Source organism: Triticum urartu, chromosome 2 (genome assembly GCF_003073215.2).
Source record: "Triticum urartu cultivar G1812 chromosome 2, Tu2.1, whole genome shotgun sequence".
Classification (NCBI taxonomy): Eukaryota; Viridiplantae; Streptophyta; class Magnoliopsida; order Poales; family Poaceae; genus Triticum; species Triticum urartu.
This window is the reverse complement of record NC_053023.1, coordinates 588,185,230-588,208,697: the sequence shown is the minus strand read 5'-3', so window position 1 is coordinate 588,208,697 and position 23,468 is coordinate 588,185,230.

Here is a 23,468-nt window from a genome sequence, read left to right as displayed (position 1 = left end):
CTAGGGGGATAGATTGGTAGGAAAAGACCATCGCTCATCCCCGACCGCCACTCATAAGGAAGACAATCAATAAATAAATCATGCTCCAACTTCATCACATAACGGTTCACCATACGTGCATGCTACGGGAATCACAAGTATTCTTTAAATTCACAACTACTCAACTAGCATGACTTTAATATTATCACCTCCATATCTCAAAACAATTATCATGCTTCAATCTTTTCTTAGTATTCAACACACTCAAAAGAAAGTTTCACAAATCTTGAATACCAAGCATATTATTATTAAGAAAATTACCATGCTATTAAGAGACTCTCAAAATAATTTAAGTGAAGCATGAGAGATCAATAGTTTATTTAAAACAAATCCACCACCGTGCTCTAAAAGATCTAAGTAAAGCACATAGAGAAAAATTATAACGCTCAAAAGACATAAGTGAAGCACACAGAGCAAAACTACTTAGCTCAAAAGATATAAGTGAAGCACATAGAGTATTCTATCAAATTTTAATTCATGTATGGCTCTCTCAAAAGGTGTGTACAGCAAGGATGATTGTGGCATACTAAGACACAAAGACACAAATAATACAAGACGCTCTGAGGGAGTCCTGGATTAGGGTGTCTCCAGATAGCCGGACTATCTCCATTGGCCGGACTGTTAGACTATGAAGATACAAGATTGAAGACTTCGTCTCGTGTCCGGATGGGACTCTACTTGGCGTGGAAGGCAAGCTAGGCAATACGGATATGGATATCTCCTCCTTTGTAACCGACCTTGTGTAACCCTAACCCTCTCCGGTGTCTATATAAACCGAAGGGTTTTAGTCCGTAGGACAACGATCACAACATACAATCATACCATAGGCTAGCTTCTAGGGTTTAGCCTCTCTGATCTCATGGTAGATCTACTCTTGTACTACACATATCTTCAATATTAATCAAGCAGGACATAGGGTTTTACCTCCATCAAGAGGGCCCGAACCTGGGTAAAACATCGTGTCCCCTGCCTCCTGTTACCATCCGGCCTAGACGCACAGTTCGGGACCCCCTACCCGAGATCCGCAGGTTTTGACACCGACATTGGTGCTTTCATTGAGAGTTCCACTGTGCTGTCGCCACCAGGAAGGATGTCTCGTCCCGTCTTTAAAGACGTCACTATCGCTAGGGGAGCTCTAGCTATCGGCCAAACTCTCCGGCTAGGTGGTTTTCTTATGATCGCATGTTTGGCCGCTGCGCCGATGATGACTTCTCGGGTCATCGAAAGCAATCTTCACATCAACTCGGAACTCGCCGAGCAGTTAGATCCAATGGAGCTCTCTTCCCTGAACGAGCTCTTGGATCGCATCGTCGCCCTGGGAGTCGCTACGGACTATGATCATATTGGGCCTAAACCCGATCTGGGAGAAATTAACTCTCCCCAGGTCACCCATCACGTTGCAGTGGTGGAAGAACAATGCGACAACCCTTCATCCATCTTAAGGACTAGCTACGTCCGGATTCCCAATACCTCCAAGCCCGATACCCGTGGAGGGGAGGATGTCACTCAAAGCCTGAACCCAGAATCAGGCAACGGGCTAGATTTACCGGAAAACATCCAAGAATCCAAACTTTCGAGTTCGGAAACTCCTTGGCCACTGAGCCTCAGATTGGGTGAGGATTCGGATTCAATTCCACCCACCCACCCAAACATACGCGATCTATCCCAAATTAGGCAAGAGCCCGAAGAAATAGTACACCATTACTGGGCCAGATTCCTCCTGGTCAAGAACAGGATAAAGGACCGCCACGAGGAAGACGCGATTTCATTCTTCTGCAATAATTGCACGGACAAGGGAATCCTCAACGTCATAAGTCGTCGCGAAATTACACGCTTTGCCGACTTGGTGTCCATAGTACGAAAGTACTGTGCGATGGAAAGCGCCTGGAAAACCGAAATAAAATTTTGGGATAATCCGGCCCTGAATACAAACCCAGTCCAAAATAAAAGGGTGCATTATCACAATACACCTGGGTTAACTACCAAAAAGCAAAAGCCCTCTACGGGGCAAGGAACCGTACTGGAGGGATGGCTCAATGGACCCTGCAAAATTCATAGTATAGCAGATATGGTACCAACGCACAGCCTTAGAGCATGCTGGATACTCCGGCAGGTGGCCAAAAGTGGTGAGGATCTACTCCTCCCAAAAACCATAGAGCACCACCCCGAGGACAACAATACGGTCTTAACGGTCTTTAAGACCTTCGCGTTAAATAATAGATGGAAGCAAACACTCCGCAGCATGTTTGAAATCTGCCACATAGCAGAAATAAATCCTTGCAGCGACAGGGCTGTTACCTTCAATGCCAGTGACGAACCTAAATTCCGAGCAGCCCGAGTACCAGCCGCACTGGTCCTCAGTCCAATCGTGGACGGCTTTCAACTCACCAAGGTACTCATGGACGGTGGCAGCGGATTAAACCTCATCTATGAGGAAACTCTTCAAAAGATGGAAATAGACTGGAGCCGCATTAAGCAAAGCAGCACAACCTTTAGAGGAATCATCCCTAGTCGGGAAGCACGCTGCGCTGGAAAAATCACACTAGACGTAGTATTCGGCACGCTGGATAATTACAGGTCCGAAGAAATTACATTCCAAGTGGCCCCGTTTAGCAGCGGATACCACACTCCATTAGGGCGGGAGGCGTTTACAATATTCCAAGCCATACCCCATTACGGGTACATGAAGCTCAAAATGCCCGGGCCCAATGGAATCATCACTCTTGTTAGTGATCCGGACATAGCACTCCGCGCCGAAAATAAGACAGCTGCACTGGCCCTTGAGGCACTATCCGAAGCCCTAGCGGCCGAAGAACTAACTGCGCTATGCTCCATGGTGAACAGGGACGACGTGATACTCGATAAAAGATCCAAGTCCACCTCCTTTAAGCCGGCGGACAAAATAGTCAAATTCCAAGTCCATCCAACGGACCCTACAAAAACAGCTTCCATCGGGGCACAATTAAACCCTGATGTCGACGCCGCACTGCGAGAGTTCCTACGCGAGAATTGGGACATTTTTGCCTGGCACCCTTCAGACATGCCAGGAATCCCACGCAGGCTGGCAGAACACAGCCTAAATATCCTAAAAGGATTCAAGCCAGTCAAGCAGGCTCTTCGATGTTTCTCCGAGCCTAAAAGACAAGCCATGGGAGAGGAACTAGCCAAGCTATTGGAGGCCGGATTCATCAGAGACATAAAACATCCGGACTGGCTAGCAAACCTGGTGATGGTACCAAAGAAGGACAAATCATGGCGCTTGTGCGTCGATTTTAAGGACCTTAACAAGGCCTGCCCAAAGGATCCCTTCCCCCTCCCCCGCATCGATCCAATCATCGATGCTACCGCAGGACACGATTCATTGTTGTTCCTCGACACATACTCCGGCTACCATCAAATCAAAATGGCAGAGCCAGACCAAGCCGCAACGGCATTCATCACATCATACGGCCCATTCTGCTTCAACACAATGCCCTTCGGGCTAAAAAACGCTGGTGCAACATATCAGCACATGATTCAGACATGCCTGGCAAACCAGATCGGCAAAACAGTGGAGGCATACGTGGATGACGTGTTCGTTAAAACCAAGCATGTCGAAACTCTAGTAGACGACTTGAGGCTCACATTCGACAACCTCCGAACACATGACATCAAGCTCAATCCGGAAAAATGCGTTTTCGGCATACCACCAGGAAAGCTCCTGGGATTCATTGTCTCCAGTAGAGGTATTGAAGCTAATCCGGCCAAAATCCGAGCGTTGTCACAGTTGGCTACCCCAACAGACCTCAAACAAATACAAAAATATAACTGGATGCGTGGCGGCTCTAAGCCACTTTATCTCCCGCTTGGGAGAAAAGGCATTACCCCTTTATCGCCTCGTCCGACGCACCGAACACTTCGAGTGGACGGATGTCGCCACGGCCGGACTCAACGAAATAAAAGCCATATTGGCAACAAACCCAGTCCTGGCCGCGCCAAACATTGGCGAACCAATGCTATTATACATTGCGGCAACTCATCAAGTAGTAAGCGCAGTGCTTGTCGTCGAGCGAGAAGTGGACGGACACAAATTTCCCCTTCAAAAGCCGGTTTACTACGTGTCCATTGTCCTTAATCCATGCAAATCACGGTACCCGCATTATCAAAAGATAGCATACGCGGTATTTATGGCATCCCGGAAGGTGCGACACTACTTTCAAGAGTGTTCAATAATGGTAGCCTCGGAAGTACCACTTAACGATATTATAAACAACCGCGACACGACGGGCCAGATTACCAAATGGGCCATTGAGCTCCTCCCGTTCGACATAACTTACAAGCCACGGCGAGCTATTAAATCGCAAGTTTTGGCTGACTTCGTCGCTGAATGGACGGAAGCCGAACTCCCTAAAGAGTACGGCACATATTCAAACTGGATCATGCACTTCGACGGCTCCAAAATGTTGGCTGGTCTGGGGGCTGGCGTCATTTTGACATCCCCAACAGGAGACACTGTTCAATACGTACTGCAGATCAGGTATACAGACTCCAACAACGTAGCCGAATATGAGGCCCTTCTACATGGTCTCCGGATGGCAGTATCCATGTGCATTCAACGCCTAGAGGTGCGCGGGGATTCAAACCTCGCAATATCCCAAATAAATGGAGACTTTGATGCCAAGGATCCAAAAATGTCCGCTTATCGCAATGCCGTCCTAAAAATGTCAGCTCGGTTCGAGGGGCTCGAATTTCACCATGTGGCTCGAGAAAACAATCAGGCGGCGGTTGTCCTCGCCCGCATTGGCGCAAAACGCGACGCGGTCCCTCCCAACATTTTTCTGGAAAGGCTTTTCAAGCCATCCGTAGCATGGGAAGGGGATACCGGTAACAACAGTGCGGACCCAGCCAAAATACCCGATACCGAACTCTCTGACACAATCGGAGGCTCCGCCACCGAAATAACACAATCAGCCCACGAAATAATGGCCATTATTGCCCCGTGGACAGAACCATTCCTGGCCTACCTAATTAGACAGGAACTTCCGGAGGACCAAAATAAGGCACAAGGGAGAATTTTACAAAAAAAGCGCTACCGGAGTCCTTCAAAGGTGCATCTCCGAAGAGGAAGGGCGGAATCTTTTGGCAAAAATTCACGTCGGACTCGGCGGTCATCACGCCGCAGCCCGGGCTCTTGTGAGCAAGGCCTTCCGCACAGGATTTTATTGGCCAACGGCCCGGGCAGAAGCACAGGACTTGGTCCAACGTTGCACCAGTTGCCAGCTCTTTGCAAATCAAAGCCACATGTCACCCACCGCCCTCCAAACGATCCCCATTACATGGCCCTTCGCAGTCTGGGGGCTTGACATGGTCGGACCCCTTAAAGGGGGAACCCACAAGAAAAAATACTTATTGGTCATGGTGGATAAATTCACCAAATGGATAGAGGCTAAACCGGTAAAAACAGTCGAATCTGGACCGGTGATAGATTTCATATCCGGGGTTGTACACCGTTACGGCGTCCCCCACAGCATCATCACTGATAACGGCACGAACTTCACGGCCGACGAGGTAAAACTCTGGTGCAGCAAAATGGGCATCAAGCTCGATTACGCTTCAGTCTATCACCCACAAACCAATGGTCAAGTCGAACGAGCAAATGGTCTTATAATGAGCGGAATTAAACCCCGATTAGTGCGCTCCTTAACAGAGTCCGACACGCACTGGGTAGAGGAACTCGACTCTGTACTCTGGGGACTGCGGACCACGCCGAATCGTAGTACCGGATATACACCATTTTTTATGGTGTACGGCGCAGAGGCAGTCCTGCCCTGTGACATAATTCATGACTCACCTCGAGTGCGCATGTACGAAGAAAGAGAAGCCGAGCTCGATCGGCAGTACGGTCTGGACACATTGGAGGAAGAGCGCGATGTAGCCAAAGCCCGTTCCGCATTTTACCAGCAACAGGCTCGCAGATACCAAAGCAGAGAAGTATGGGCCAAAACTTATAACGTTGGCGAACTAGTTCTACGGCTGCCGGATAAGAAAAAGAACAAGCTCGAGCCCAAATGGGAAGGTCCCTTCATTATCGACCAAGTTCTGACCGGTGGAGCGTACCGACTGCGGGATGCACCGACCAGTCGACTCGAGTCGAACCCATGGAACGCAGCCAGGCTCCGAAGATTCTACGCCTAGCTCCGGACTTTATGTTAGTCCCCTCCCTTCGTCCATTTTCTGCATATGCATCATCTGTCTTGTTTCCCTTTCTTTATTTTTATTTCCCTAGGCCTTCAAGTGTCACCTTGTGCCTCACTCATACATCACAGATGCGCTAGCCGCACTCTTCATACCTGGGGGCTTCTCTCACAGAAGCTTAAATTATTTACCTGGGCCCCACGCCCAACACATGTGTTATACTTCCGCATGTACCTTTTTTCACCATTATATGCATCGATATGACTTAAGTTTTGGCCAAGCTGGGTTGCCTGGCTCTTGTATTTATGCCCTACGTTCCCGTTAATTCGGCTAGGGCATAAGGGGAGCACCTCTGCGATTGTTACCGCCGGGTCAGCCGGACGTGTACCTCAGACTGGGTGAAGCCGAAAGCTAGCGTTCTTAAAAGAATATTCGGTCAATGAACAAAAGATGACTTTTATTTATTATCCATATCTGTCCCCAGATGTTTTCACTGTGCTTCTTATCGCAGTCCGGACATGCACTTTAGGGCATGCCTACCTAGGGAAAGGAACCCTTAACGGAACTATTCTCTCTGGAAGATGTTTCTTACTACCCATGTAATATAACATAACTAGTTGGGCACTTGTCTGATAAAGCACTAATGACCCCTACACCTGGTCTCCACGCATGCCCCGGTTCTTATATAACTGAGAGGGTATTCGGATACACTTCGGACTGTCGGGTCCCGAGGTTGAAGCGAAAAGGTCCGCCACGACAAACGATCTACAATCCGGCTAGAAGGCATCATATATGTCACTTTAAAAATTACATAGTCAATTTGACTGGTTGAATTCCTCTTCAATGCCATCCAATAGGCTGTCTAGTCTACAGTCCGGTTGGGAATACTTTGCGGCCAATTCTACTTGGCCGTACACTAAATTCACAGGGATCTCCTTGCCATCAGGCCCCACAGGTCCGACTTCGGCCATGTGGTTCGGGTCAGCCTTCGTGTACCGTGTCTTCACCATTGCCCAAGCTTCCCTGGTGCCCTGACGGTAGGCTGATATCTTCCATAATCGGAAGCACCGCCGTGCTCCCTTCAGCTTTTCTGCAAGCTCTCCAAGGCCTTCGGGTATGGAGACGGACGGCCACAAGGCTTGGGCAACGCCTTGCATCACCTGCCGAACTCGTTCGTGCAACTATGCGAGCTCGGGAAGAAGATCACCCGTTGAACTAGGCATCTCCTCGGCAGGACGACCTGTTAGCATACCTACAGACATAACTCTGTCAGCCAGCTTCCTCGCCGAACTCTTTTTCAAAGTTCGTTCAAGCACTTACTAAATATGCCACGTCGAAGCCGCCGATTCTCCTTAACAGAGTCCGACAGTTGGGCACGAACATCTTTTAGTTCCACGCCCAGCTTGGTGTTGGCATCTTGGAGATCATTCTTCTCCTGCCTCATCCTTGTAAGCACGCTCTCACCGGCCTTTAGCTGGCGTATGAGCTGTTGCTTATCCGGATTCACTCCAGCGTCATCTGCAATTTTATCGTTAGATCTGCATATAAAGCCGCACTCTAATATGATACTTATCATTTGACGGATATGTTACCAGAGGGGGTCTCTTTGGGCTCCCCTGCTGCGGCCAGTGCGGCCTGAAGTTGGGCTTTGCACTCTTCCAGCTCCTGGGACAGTTGAGTATTCTTTTCTGTAAGAACCTACATAACAAATGATCCTTAAATCAGTTATCCTAACTGTTTCAAGTCTCAGGGGCTACTGATATATATAATCATCAAATTTTCTCACCCGTATGTCTTTTACATACTGCTCCGTGGCTCTGGCTAGACCATTTTGAGTGGCACAGAGGTGTGCGTCTCCCGAGTTGAAGGCATCCAATGCCTCTTGGGAGAAACAAGCGTCACGAAGAACAATCCGGCGACGCCTGTGGTTCATGGCACTTTCCACCTCGGAATGGGTGGCGGACAGTCTATCCGTATCCTCTGTCGGAGGAGCACCCGGTGCACGCCTTGTACTCGTTCCCACCTCTGAGTCCGGCCTTGGAGCCTGGCTTGTGGAGGCGCGATTGGTAGCCTCTCCGGGTATAGTCCGGCGAGCGCACTTTTTCCTGAAAAGAAGGCATGGGCGTTAATATGCCTCTGTAAATAATGTCTTGCAATAAAGACGGCGCGCCATACCGCTGCGCTGGTGCCTCAATCCGGACTACGGATCTTTTCAGCCTGCCTGGCCTAGCGGCCCCTTGTTGGCTAGTTGCCATAGGCTCGGCCTTCTACCCCGAGGACCTCCCCTGCAAAACACGGCTGTCATATGGCAATAAAAAAAGAGCACCAGGACGGATCCCTTTTTAAGTGCTGGGACTTCAGTCTCAGTCATCTGTGAGGCTGGAACTAGCCCAGGGTAATCGGCTGTAATGGTCACCAAGGTATTGTCATTACTCCCTTGGTAAAATACCCCGTCGATCAGCTCCATGGATATGTCCGGATCCTCCTGGGAGGCCGGGTCAAGGGACCATCCAGGGTCCTCGGGCTGTGGAGGAGGGTTGTTTATCTCCTTTTCTGCCTGGCGCAGCTCCTGCGATGAAATCGCTAGAATGAATACTTAAACTACGGGAATACGAAACGGATGTGCGAGAAAAAGTCTCCGCTTACCCAGCTCGGAGGATTGTACATAGAGAATCCGCCCTGCGGGTTGACACGGAGGAATTCCTCCTCTTCTCCCTTGTACAAAGTGGACAAGATCTTTATTAGATCAGCAGCCAATCTCGGCCCTTTGCGGCCGTGGCGGGTGGCGTCATCCTCCCTGTTGAAATCCCACATGGGGTGGCCTCTATACTGGAGCGCCTGCACCCCCCGCATAATGCATATAGCCATGACCTCGATCATGGTCAATCCGGATCGAGCTAAAGAACTTGTCCGGCTCATCAGATAAAGAATGTCCCTGTCATCTTCCTCCAGGGAGCTCCGTGGACGCCAGCTCTGGTGCTTCTTCAAAGGGGCGTTGTCGAACTCAGGAAGGCCGATCCGAATAGGGTCTGGAAGGGGGACATCTTCTATATAAAACCATTCTGAAGGCCAGTCTTCGGACGTCTTCTTCAGGGTCCCGGACAGGTATCCGGTCCCGGCAATACGCCACACTTCGGCTCTGCCCACTTGATATATTGATCCCTTCTTAGAACGGGGCACAAGGCAGAACAGCTTCTTCCATAGAGTGAAATGAGCCTCATAGCCCAAAAATAACTCGCAAAGGGCTACGAATCCCGCGATATGCAGCAGGGAGGCAGGCGTAAGGTTGTGCAGCTGGAGGCCATAGAACTCCAGAAGCCCCCGGAGAAACGGATGAATTGGGAATCCGAGCCCTCTTACCAGATAAGGGACAAGGCATACCCTCTCTCCCTTGGAGGGATTGGGATGGCTCTCCGCTTGCTCTCCGCCATTGTAGGTGGCAAGCCCGGCTTGAACCAGGACCAGGTACACTGGGGGAAGAAATCCGTTGGACTGAAGCATCACCAATTTGTTGTGCGGGATGGAACATCTCTCCTGATCTCCAGGCTTGGAACTAGGGGTGCGAGAGGAGGAGCTGCGTCGACCGGCCATGGTGGAATGGATCTCTGTCGGGTATGCTCCGATGAAGACTCGGCAAGGGAGGATGATGTGATTTGGATCTGAATCCTCGTCTTTTTAAATAGGCGGCTCATTTACATAGTTAGGGGGTAAATGTGAAAACACCCTGGCTCTTCACATTCGCTCGACACGTGGAAAGTGGCCATTATTGGGCGTAGAAGCCAAGGAGTACAAACTGTCACAAAGAACCGGACATTATTTCGACAGGTACATGGAATTTGGAGAGGAACCCGCCTTGCAATGCCGAAGATAATACTGCGCGCCGAACTCGTCGTCATTGAAGCCTGGTTCGGGGGCTACTGAGAGAGTCCTGGATTAGGGGGTCTCCGGATAGCCGCACTATCTCCATTGGCCGGACTGTTAGACTATGAAGATACAAGATTGAAGACTTCGTCTCGTGTCCGGATGGGACTCTACTTGGCGTGGAAGGCAAGCTAGGCAATACGGATATGGATATCTCCTCCTTTGTAACCGACCTTGTGTAACCCTAACCCTCTCCGGTGTCTATATAAACCGAAGGGTTTTAGTCCGTAGGACAACGATCACAACATACAATCATACCATAGGCTAGCTTCTAGGGTTTAGCCTCTCTGATCTCATGGTAGATCTACTCTTGTACTACACATATCTTCAATATTAATCAAGCAGGACGTAGGGTTTTACCTCCATCAAGAGGGCCCGAACCTGGGTAAAACATCGTGTCCCCTGCCTCCTGTTACCATCTGGCCTAGACGCACAGTTCGGGACCCCCTACCCGAGATCCGCTGGTTTTGACACCGACATTGGTGCTTTCATTGAGAGTTCCAATATGCCATCGCCACCAGGAAGGATGTCTCGTCCCGTCTTTAAAGACGGCACTATCGCTAGGGGAGCTCTAGCTATCGGCCAAACTCTCCGGCTAGGTGGTTTTCTTATGATCGCAAGTTCGGCCGCTGCGCCGATGATGACTTCTCGGGTCATCGAAAGCAATCTTCACATCAACTCGGAACTCGCCGAGCAGTTAGATCCAATGGAGCTCTCTTCCCTGAACGAGCTCTTGGATCGCATCGTCACCCTGGGAGTCACTACGGACTACGATCAGATTGGGCCTAAACCCGATCTGAGAGAAATTAACTCTCCCCAGGTCACCCATCACGTTGCAGTGGTGGAAGAACAATGCGACAACCCTTCATCCATCTTAAGGACTAGCTACGTCGGGATTCCCAATACCTCCAAGCCCGATACCCGTGGAGGGGAGGATGTCACTCAAAGCCTGAACCCAGAATCAGGCAACGGGCTAGATTTACCGGAAAACATCCAAGAATCCAAACTTTCGAGTTCGGAAACTCCTTGGCCACTGAGCCTCAGATTGGGTGAGGATTCGGATTCAATTCCACCCACCCACCCAAACATACGCGATCTATCCCAAATTAGGCAAGAGCCCGAAGAAACAGTACACCATTACTGGGCCAGATTCCTCCTGGTCAAGAACAGGATAAAGGACTGCCATGAGGAAGACGCGATTTCATTCTTCTGCAATAATTGCATGGACAAGGGAATCCTCAACATCATAAGTCGTCGCGAAATTACACGCTTTGCCGACTTGGTGTCCATAGTACGAAAGTACTGTGCGATGGAAAGCGCCTGGAAAACCGAAATAAAATTTTGGGATAATCCGGCCCTGAATACAAACCCAGTCCAAAATAAAAGGGTGCATTATCACAATACACCTGGGTTAACTACCAAAAAGCAAAAGCCCTCTACGGGGCAAGGAACCGTACTGGAGGGATGGCTCAATGGACCCTGCAAAATTCATAGTATAGCAGATATGATACCAACGCACAGCCTTAGAGCATGCTGGATACTCCGGCAGGTGGCCAAAAGTGGTGAGGATCTACTCCTCCCAAAAACCATAGAGCACCACCCCGAGGACAACAATACGGTCTTAACGGTCTTTGAGACCTTCTAGGGTTTAGTCCGTAGGACAACGATCACAACATACAATCATACCATAGGCTAGCTTCTAGGGTTTAGCCTCTTTGATCTCGTGGTAGATCTACTCTTGTACTACACATATCTTCAATATTAATCAAGCAGGACATAGGGTTTTACCTCCATCAAGAGGGCCCGAACCTGGGTAAAACATCGTGTCCCCTGCCTCCTGTTACCATCCGGCCTAGACGCACATTTCGGGACCCCCTACCCGAGATCCGCCGGTTTTGACACCGACACGCTCCAAGCAAAACACATATCATGTTGGTGAATAAAAATATAGTTCCAAGTAAATTACCGATGGAAGTGGCGAAAGAGGGGGTGCCTTCCGGGGCATCCCCAAGCTTTGACTTCTTGGTGTCCTTGGATTATCTTGAGGGTGCCATGGGCATCCCCAAGCTTAGGCTCTTGCCACTCCTTGTTCCATGATCCATCAAAAGAATTCACCCAAAACTTGAAAACTTCACAACACAAAACTCAAAATAGAAAACTCGTGAGCTCCGTTAGCGAAAGAAAACAAAAGACCACTTCAAGGTACTGTAATGAACTCATTCTTTATTTATATTGGTGTTAAACCTACTGTATTCAAACTTCTCTATGGATTATAAACTATTTTACTAGCCATAGATCCATCAAAATAAGCAACCAACACACGAAAAACAGAATCTGTCAAAAACAGAACAGTCTGTAGTAATATGTAGCTAGCGCAAGATCTGGAACTCCAAAATTTCTAAAATAAATTTCTGGACGTGAGTAATTTATCTATTAATCATCTGCAAAAAGAATTAACTAAATATAACTCCTCAAATAAAAATGACAGCAGTTCTCGTGAGCGCTAAAGTTTCTGTTTTTTACAGCAAGTTCAACAAGACTTTCCCCAAGTCTTCCCAACGGTTCTACTTGGCACAAACACTAATTAAACAAAAAAACACAAAAAAAAGAGGCTAAATAATTTATTTATTACTAAACAGGAGCAAAAGGCAAGGAATAAAAATAAAATTGGGTTGCCTCCCAACAAGCGCTATCGTTTAACGCCCCTAGCTAGACATAAAAGCGAGGATAGATCTAGGTATTGCCATCTTTGGTAGGAAATCCATAAGTGGCTCTCATGATAGTTTCATATGGTAATTTTATTTTCTTTCTTGGAAAGTGTTCCATGCCCTTTTTTAATGGAAAATGAAATCTAATATTCCCTTCCTTCATATCAATAATCGCACCAACCGTTCTAAGGAAAGGTCTACCAAGAATAATAGGGCAAGAAGGATTGCAATCTATATCAAGAACAATGAAATCTACGGGAACATAATTCCTATTTGCAACAATAAGAACATCATTAATCCCTCCCATAGGTTTCTTAATAGTGGAATCCGCAAGATGCAAGTTTAGAGAGCAATCATCAAAGTTACGGAAATCTAGTAGATCACACAAAGTCTTGGGAATAGTAGAGACACTAGCACCCAAATCACACAAAGCATAAAACTCATGATCTTTAATTTTAATTTTAATAGTTGGTTCCCACTCATCATAGAGTTTTCTGGGGATAGAAACTTTCAACTCAAGTTTTTCTTCATAAGATTGCATCAAGGCATCAACAATATGTTCGGTGAAGGCTTTATTTTGACTATAAGCATGTGGAGAATTTAGCACGGATTGCAACAAGGAAATACAATCAATTAAAGAGCAACTTTCATAATTAAATTCCTTGAAATCCAATATAGTGGGTTTAGCAACATCTAGATTTTTATTTCTTTCAATCCCACTTTCATCAATTTCATCATTAAGATCTAAACACTCCGAATTTTTAGAACGCCTTCTAGGTAAAGGAAGATCATATTCAGTTTCATCAAGATTCATATTGCAAAATAAAGATTTAATAGTAGACACATCAATAACTTTTAGATCTTCATCTTGATTTTCATAGGTATTAGAAGAACACGCTTTAATAAAGGCATCTTTGGAAGCACGCATCCTAGCGGCTCTTTCCTTACACTCATAAATTGAAATTCTCATGGCTTTTAGAGACTCATTGATATCATGCTTATGTGGAATATATCTAAGTTTCAAAGAATCAACATCAAGAGCAATTCTATCAACATTCCTAGCCAAATCATCAATCTTAAGCAATTTTTCTTCAATCATAGCATTAAAATTCTTTTGTGAAGAAATAAATTCTTTAATATTAGATTCAAAATCACAGGGTATCTTATTATAATTTCCATAAGAGTTATTGTAGGAATTCCCATAATTATTAGAAGGATTACTAGGATATGGCCTAGGATTAAAATTCCCTCTATAAGCGTTGTTACCAAAATTATTCCTACCAACAAAATTCACATCCATAGATTCATTGTTATTCTCAATCAAAGTAGACAAAGGCATATCATTAGGATCAGAAGAAACACTTTTAGTAGCAAATAATTTCATAAGTTCATCCATCTTTCCACTCAACACATTAATTTCTTCTATCGCATGCACTTTTTTATTAGAAGATCTTTCAGTATGCCATTGAGAATAATTAACCATAATATTATCTAGGAGTTTAGTAGCATCTCCTAATGTGATTTCCATAAAAGTGCCTCCTGCGTCCGAATCTAAAAGATTTCTAGAAGCAAAATTCAATCCGGCATAAAATTTTGTATAATCATCCACAAATTCAAACCATGAGTAGGCCAATTACGTATCATTAATTTCATTCTCTCCCAAGCTTGTGCAACATGTTCATGATCAAGTTGTTTAAACTTCATAATATCGTTTCTAAGAGAGATGATCTTAGCGGGAGGAAAATACTTAAAGATAAAAGCATCTTTGCACTTGTTCCATGAATCAATACTATTCTTAGGCAAAGACGAAAACCAAGATTTAGCACGATCTCTAAGCGAAAAAGGAAATAGCTTCAATTTAACGACATCATTATTGACATCTTTTTTCTTTTGCATATCACATAAATCAACGAAGCTATTCGGATGAGTAGCGGCATCTTCACTAGGAAGGCCAGCAAATTGATCTTTCATAACAAGATTCAACAAAGCAGTATTAATTTCACAAGATTCAGCATTGGTAAGAGGAGCAATCGGAGTGCTAAGGAAACAATTATTGTTGGTATTGGTGAAGTCACACAATTTAGTAGTATCTTGAGCCATCGTGACAAACAAGCAAACTAACACACAAGCAAACAAAAAGCAAACGGGAAAAAAGAGGCAAATAGAGAGGGAGGATAGGGAGAGAGAGGGAAAATAAAACGGCAAGGGTGAATTGGGGGAGAGGAAAACGAGAGGCAAATGGCAAATAATGTAATGCGAGAGATAGGGATTGTGATGGGTACTTGGTATGTTGACTTTTTGCGTAGACTCCCCGGCAACGGTGCCAGAAATCCTTCTTGCTACGTCTTGAGCTTGCGTTGGTTTTCCCCGAAGAGGAAGGGATGATGCAGCAGAGTAGCGTAAGTATTTCCCTCAGTTTTTGAGAACCAAGGTATCAATCCAGTAGGAGCCTACGCTCAAGTCCCTCATACCTGCACAAAGCGATAGCTACTCGCAACCAACGCGATTAGGGGTTATCAAGCCCTTCACGGTCACTTACGAGAGTGAGATCTGATAGATATAATATTTTTGGTATTTTTGGTATAAAGATGCAAAGTAAAAAGTAAAAGCAAAGTAAAAAAGCAAAGCAAGATTAAAGTAATGGAGATTGATATGATGAGAATAGACACGAGGGCCATAGGTTTCACTAGTGGCTTCTCTCAAGAGCATAAGTATTCTATGGTGGGTGAACAAATTACTGTTGAGCAATTGACAGAATTGAGCATAGTTATGAGAATATCTAGGCATGATCATGTATATAGGCATCACGTCCGCAACAAGTAGATCGAAACGATTCTGCATCTACTACTATTACTCCACTCATCGACCGATATCCAGCATGCATCTAGAGTATTAAGTTAAAAATAGAGTAACGCCTTAAGCAAGATGACATGATGTAGAGAGATAAATCCATGCAATATGAAATAAACCCCATCTTGTTATCCTCGATGGCAATGATACAATACGTGCCTTGTTGCCCCTTCTGTCACTGGGTAAGGACACCGCAAGATCGAACCCAAAGCTAAGCACTTCTCCCATGGCAAGAACTACCAATCTAGTTGGCCAAACCAAACGGATAATTCGAAGGGACTTGCAAAGATAACCAATCATACATAAAAGAATTCAGAGAAGATTCAAATATTATTCATAGATAGACTTGATCATAAACCCACAGTTCATCGATCTCAACAAACACACCGCAAAAAGAAGATTACATCGAATAGATCTCCACAAGAGAGGGGGAGAACTTTGTATTGAGATTCAAAGAGAGAGAAGAAGCCATCTAGCTACTAACTATGGACCCGAAGGTTTGAGGTAAACTACTCACACTTCATCGGAGAGGCTAGGATGATGTAGAAGCCCTCCGTGATGACGGCCCTCTTCCGGCGCAGCTCCAAAACAGGCCCCAAGATGGGATCTCATGGATACAGAAAGTTGCGGCGGTGGAATTAGGTTTTTGGCTCATGTTCTGATCGTTTGGGGGTATCTGTGTATATATAGGAGGAAGAAGTACGCCGGAGGAGCAACGAGGGGCCCACGAGGCAGGGGGCACGCCCTAGGGGGGCGCGCCCCTCACCCTCATGACCGCCTCTTTTGTTCCTTGAAGCAGGGTCCAAATCTCCTGGATCACGTTCGGTGAGAAAATCACGTTCCCGAAGATTTTATTCCGTTTGGACTCCGTTTCATATTCCGTTTATCCGAAACACTGAAATAGGAAAAAAAACAGCAATTCTGGGCTGGGCTCGGTTAATAGGTTAGTCCCAAAAATAATATAAAAGTGGAAAATAAAGCCCAATATAGTCCAAAATAGTAGATAATATAGCATGGAGCAATCAAAAATTATAGATACGTTGGAGACGTATCAACGTCGCACCAATCAATGAGTTCCTCCACCACGTCATCTTTCAGATCGGGGCAAAAATAACAGGGTCGTTTCCGACCTGTTCCCTCCATGGAGAAGACGATCGAATAATGGCAGAAGAAAGGGTGAAGGGCTGAAGGAAAATGGAGGAGGGAGAGGAAGAGTGTGCGATAGCAGTTCCAAATCGAGAGGGAAAGGCGAAGAGTCTGTGGACGGTTGCGAGTTTGCCACGGTTCATGAAGAGGCGCCCCGGCCTACACGTCCGTTTGGAAATACTCCTACTACTCACCGTCATCTCACTGATATGTTGGAACGGGACCACATGTCAACGAAACATGGTGTGTAATTTCTCGTGCAAAATGCGATCTGGCCATGTTGGCCCGAGGTGCCGCATTAGTTATTGACCTTTATTTTCTTAACGGTGTGCCAATCAGTTTTGAAGCACGACTAACTGGTACTGTACGCAGAGAAAATATAAACTACTCTACCACTATTCCACCTCCAGTACTAGTAGTATAAAAAAGATATATAGGCTGGAGCTTGAGCGCTTTCTTGCTAAGGGCTGCCCACTTGCTTCTCACACTCCCACCCTCTCTCCAGATCTAAAAAAGATGGCCCCTCTCCTCCTCCTCACCAGTGGTCACAGATCCACTGGGGAAGAAAATGACGTGCAACGTTAACGCACTCGTCGTCGGCGAGCGAGGTCACGCACTAACGACAAGGCCGTCCTCTCAGACCTAGCGCCCGCGTGGGATGGCCTCCGTCCCCAAGCTCGCTGCCATAGTGTGTGCGGAGGACGACGACCACGAGCGAAGCCACTTCCCGCCGACCCTCAGGTATGCTACCTCTTTTCAAACCATAACCTTGTTATATTGCCCCATCTGCCACGTCGTTGCATGTGGATCTTTTTCCACTCCACCATCTTCCCAATTTGCTATCCTCTGCTCTGCTGGCCATGCAGACGAAAACCATAATTTGCACTATTAAAGGAAACCCTACTTCATGCAGACTAATCCATGTCTGGGTTGAATAAGGAAAGGAAGGGAGACTGTACTGTCCAAGAGAGTAGGCATCGAACCCGCATCTAGGTTGAAAAGGGTAAAATCAGTAGCTAAGGAACGAGTCTCGTGTCTCTTCGTTGAAGAAGGGTAGAAAGGCATGACAACGCAATAGGGAATGACCAGGTCGATCGGTTTGTTGTCCTCGCATAGGAAAAAGGTGGCTAAAGAGAGCAAAAATGGGACGTAATCCACATATGCTGCATGGATATTTGTTGCTCTATGCAACCATACCTCCCTCACCACTCTGCATCCATGGAGGTACATCATACTGGTGCGCCCATTGTCCGGATGGGCCTCCCATGCTCTTATTGCCACTTTTTTTGCTGTTAGTATAATGCCAGTAGTCAAGTCAAGCAATGCTACTGCTAAAGTGATGCCACATTTAACTAATGCTGCTCTCAGTCTAATGCCACCGATAAATTTAAGCAATGCCATTTAATGTCACTGGATTATTTCAGGGTTAGCTGTTGATTGTGGATGTATTAAAGATTTTTCAGCTAAGGCATTCTAATGCTGTTGCACAGCCAGTATACCAACGATGAAACTTGTTACGACCTTCAGATTTTTGCACTGTTAATGCTTATAGATTACATACCTCACTTTCATGAGATAAGTTAATTTTTTTGTACAGTGTCACCAAAATGTCAAGGCACTGATGTCATTTTATTTTGGTTAAACTGCACAGACAATTATGAAGACAAGAGGAAAGGTCAAGAGTGGGCACCTCCTCCTCCGGCTGTTCTCTTGATTCATTCGATCAAGTTTTTATGTTTGATCAATTATCAAGATTGGGATAGCAATTTTTAAGGTCCACCCGAGTTCGAAATGATATTTACCTTGGAGGTACATGGTTTGCAATTTTTTATACTGTCATTAGTTAATAATGCTAGTTACCTTCAGACTTTTGTATTTGGTTTAATGCTCATGCAAAGCTAGTATACCAATGTTGAAACTTGTTACCTTTACATTTTGTATTGTTAATTCTTATACAAACCTTCCAGTGCTAGAGTTTACTGAAATCTGTTCAGTAAAACCATTGTACTGTACCCTGTAATAAACTAACTACTCTATTGTTGCACTAGCCACTGGATTAGTGTATATTTGTAGTATTCGAATGGTGTTGCATTAGCGTATGGACATAAATAAAGTGTGGCAAGATTTCCCAGATATGTTCTCAAGAAAACTACTACCTGTTTTTCTAAATACTAGACGTTTGGGTACTTTAAATTGAACCGCAAAAACGTCTTATATTAAGGAACAAAGGGTGTAGAGTTCACTCAAATTATCCCGGTAAAGCTAGTCACACCTTTGTTAAAATTAATGTTCATTATGTTATCGGAGGAGGTCTGTATGTTTGTCTCTAATGCCTGTCGACTACATACCTGACATCATGATGTAATGTTAAGTCATTTCCTTTTGTACAGTGTCACTGAATTGTCAAGGCGGTGATGGCATTTTATTTTAGTAGAACTGCACAAAATTTTCTTAAAAGAAGAGGAAAGGTCAGGAATGGCTCAGTTTTTCAGAAAAAACCATGTATGCCTTCCTGCCATCAGCCGTTGTTGCTTTATTTATTGCTTCAAATAGGTGGTTAGAAATAGTCTTGCTACCTTTTCCCATTATGAAATTGGAATGCTTATATTTGTGAGTCTACGCTTCAACTAGTGCCACTTTTAGAGTAATCACACTTTCAATATCTATGCAAACAGGGATGCTCGATTTTAGTGGAACTGCACAAAAAGTCCAACTGGTTCAACATTAGGAGCATGTTTTTTTCCAAACCTTTATATCCAATTGGTGGCACTATGAGTTGTTCATTACGAAGGTACATGGTTTGCTACTATCTTGCTACTCTTTTTGTACTGTCATTAGATAGTAATACTAGTGGTTTGCATGTGAATTTGTTGTCAGGGTGGACCTACATTGGAGGTGCAGGACAGGATTCAATGATTGGATGCTCAATTTTGGTTGTATTGATTTCACCTCTTCCATCACTGCGAACATGGATATCCTTGGTCTGATGAAGAATAGGTGCTATACTTCTGCTCTGAACCAACAAATCAATTCAGTATGAAATTGTCTAGGGCAAAACATAACTGTATCAGATTGTCCAGTGCAGAACATGACAGATGCTAAGCGGAAGAGACATGTTTAAACCGAAAATACAAGGTGTGGTATATGTTTACTAGCAGCTTGATATTTGTGCAGACATAGATGTATGCCCGTTGCTATTTGGCAAACAAACAAAGTGTCCGCAATTTTGGTTGAACTGCACAAGAGAATAGTATAGTCACTGCATGCAGTGCCATTTGAAAATAGACACAGAAAGATTGGATAGTCACTTCATGGACTGCAGAAAAGTAGTATTGTACTATTTATTGGCCAACACTAGGTGCTTCATTGCTTTGGTCTGATTATACAATGGGCATCATTTTTCCTAAGTTAAAGTTTGTATTCCGAAAATAGTCTCGTCGTGTGATCGAGAGAAGACCAAATCATATTGCAGTGGTGTAGCGACCCGACCCAAATGGATCAAGTCTCTGTGCTTAAGTGTCATCCCTGGATCGGTATGCTGACACACATAGTACTCGAGGATTTATAACAGAGGTAAATCACATGTATAATTAACGTAAAGTACTATTACCTCAATCCAAAATAGCGGAAGTAACAAGGTTGTGGATTCCCATCAACACCAACGGCAAAGTTGAGTGTAGAAATCGTAACCCTAACGTATCACTTACTCGTCGTAAGATAAACCTGCAACATGAGACGTTGCAGCCACAAAGGGTCAGTACATTGAATGTACTGGCAAATTCACACCATAGAGAGAAATGATGAACAATGGCTATCACTACATGCATATATGGCTGGTGGAAAAGCTCTATGGTTATAAGGTTTTTGCGAAAAGCCAATTTTTCCCTACTGCAAAGGAATAAATTTTATTTAACTATCATGGTGGTTGTTAATCATTGAGAATGGTTGGCAGCATTCTCAATCCCAATTAAGTAACATCATTAAACCCAACAAACTTAATTTAAAGTAAAATGATGAGATCAACAGGATAATCCAAGTACCAGAGACTCAAATTGTCCATAACCGGGGACACGGCTAACCATGATTAGTTTATTACACTCTGCAGAGGTTTGCGCACTTTTTCCCACAAGACTCGATCGCCTCCGTTTGGTTTCTCGCACTACATGGTGTTTGAGAAGACGGATGACCGAGACATAGTCTTTCAGAAGCTCTAGCACCTTACGATCGGGTAGACCGTACCACCTACATCCCCTACATCTTCTAGTCTACCACTGTAAGAGTCCGCACGACTTAGTCAACTATGCTAGAGCCCATAATAGCTTGTGGCTGCACACGGAAGTTTCTAGTATGAATAGTCTCATGATCCCTTTGAGCCTGGGTGGCGAACCATAGGATGATCACACGGTAACCCCGGGATCTCCTAGGACAACACTGGTATATCCCCAGGTGTCCGGGCAAGTCCACTGGTATATCCCCAGGGTGCCCCAACCAATCCACCCAGATGTGTATTATAGTAGCCACCTTAAGTTAAACCTTAGTTAACAATAATCTCTCACATCTTTCATGAATACTCTCAAAACCCAATCCACGTCTACGAGCATAGCATGGCAATGTAAGCATAACGTAATAGTAACTCCCAAGGGCTTGATAATAAACAGGTAATAGGTTCCTACCTCATTGAGGGAGTCCTGGATTAGGGGGTGTTCGGGTAGCCGGACTATACCTTCAGTCAGACTCCAGGACTATGAAGATACAAGATTGAAGACTCCGTCCCGTGTCCGGATGGGACTTTCCTTGGCATGGAAGGCAAGCTTGGCAATGCGGATATTCAAGATCTCCTACCATTGTAACCGACTTTGTGTAACCCTAACCCTCTCCGGTGTCTATATAAACCGGAGGGTTTTAGTCCGTAGGCCAACTTCATCATACAACAATCATACCATAGGCTAGCTTTTAGGGTTTAGCCTCCTTGATCTTGTGGTAGATCTACTCTTGTACTACCCATATCATCAATATTAATCAAGCAGGACGTAGGGTTTTACCTCCATCAAGAGGGCCCGAACCTGGGTAAAACATTGTGTCCCTTGTCTCCTGTTACCATCCGACCTAGACGCACAGTTCGGGACCCCCTACCCGAGATCCGCCGGTTTTGACACCGACATTGGTGCTTTCATTGAGAGTTCCTCTGTGTCGTCGCTTTCAGGCCCGATGGCTCCTTCGATCATCAACAACGATGTAGTCCAGGGTGAGACTTTTCTCCTCGGACAGATCTTCATCTTCGGCGGCTTCGCACTACAGGCCAACTCGCTTGGCCACCTTGAGCAAATCGAAAGCTACGCCCCTGGCCATCAGGTCAGGTTTAGAAGCCTAAACTACACAGTTGACATCCGCGGGGACTTGATCTTCGACGGATTCGAGCCACAGCCAAGCACGCCGCACTGTCTCGATGGGCATGATATAGCACTGTCGCCGAGCAGCGTTTTGGAGGCCGCACACGCACCGGTTCTGACCATTGATTCGGAGCCTACTGCGTCGATCGAGGATCAGCGGTTAGACGTTGCCTCAGAGGCTGCGATCTTAGAGGCGATCGAGTCGAACTCCAGCCCCGCACTCCGCATGGCCCGTGACTCCGAAGAGCCGGATTCCTCTCCGAACTCCATGCCCCCCGCGCCCCCGCTGATCGAATCCGATTGGGCGCCGATAATGGAGTTCACCACCGTGGACATCTTTCAGCACTCGCCCTTCGGCGACATCCTAAATTCCCTAAAGTCTCTCTCTTTATCAGGAGAGCCCTGGCCGGACTACGGTCAGCAAGGTTGGGATACGGACGATGAAGAAATTCAAAACCCACCCACCACCCACCTCGTAGCCACTGTCGATGACTTAACCGACATGCTCGACTTTGACTCCGAAGACATCGACGGTATGGACGACGATGCAGGAGACAACCAAGAACCAATGCCTATAGGGCATTGGACAGCCACCTCATCTTACGATGTGTACATGGTGGATACCCCTAAAGGAAGCAACAACGAGGAAAACGGGGAGGGGGGTCGATCTCTCAAAAAACAATCAAAGCGTCGGCGTAAATGCTGACCTAAGCCCCGCCTCGATAAAGACCCAGCCATAGAGCAGGATGAGCCGGTAAACGACGAGCATGCCTCAGAGCAACCGTCCCAACAAGACAACCCGGATAGAGAAACCGAACATTCCTCCCCCGGCGAAAATGGCATTCCGGACGACCCTACGCCGGACAAGCCCACGAAGCAGAAGAACCTCCACAAACGGCTCGTTGCAACCGCACGCAGCCTGAAAAAGCAGAAGTGGAAGCTAAAGACTGCGAAAGAGGCACTCAGGATCAGATGGAGTAAAGTAATCAATACCGCAGACAAATATGGCGGCAGTCGCCGCATTAAAAGCTATCCGAGGAGAAAACTACTGCCTGAATTCGACGAGGAGGCCTTAGAGACCTCGCATTCAAAAAGTAAAAAATCCACACGGTCGGATAGACGACCCCAGGGCCAGCTTAAAGCGGCAAGCAGCACCGCACTTAAGCCGGTATGCGACCCACTTAAGGATCCGCATCATGGCCCAGCCAGGTCCATTTATGGGCCAAGAAAGCAAGCTCTC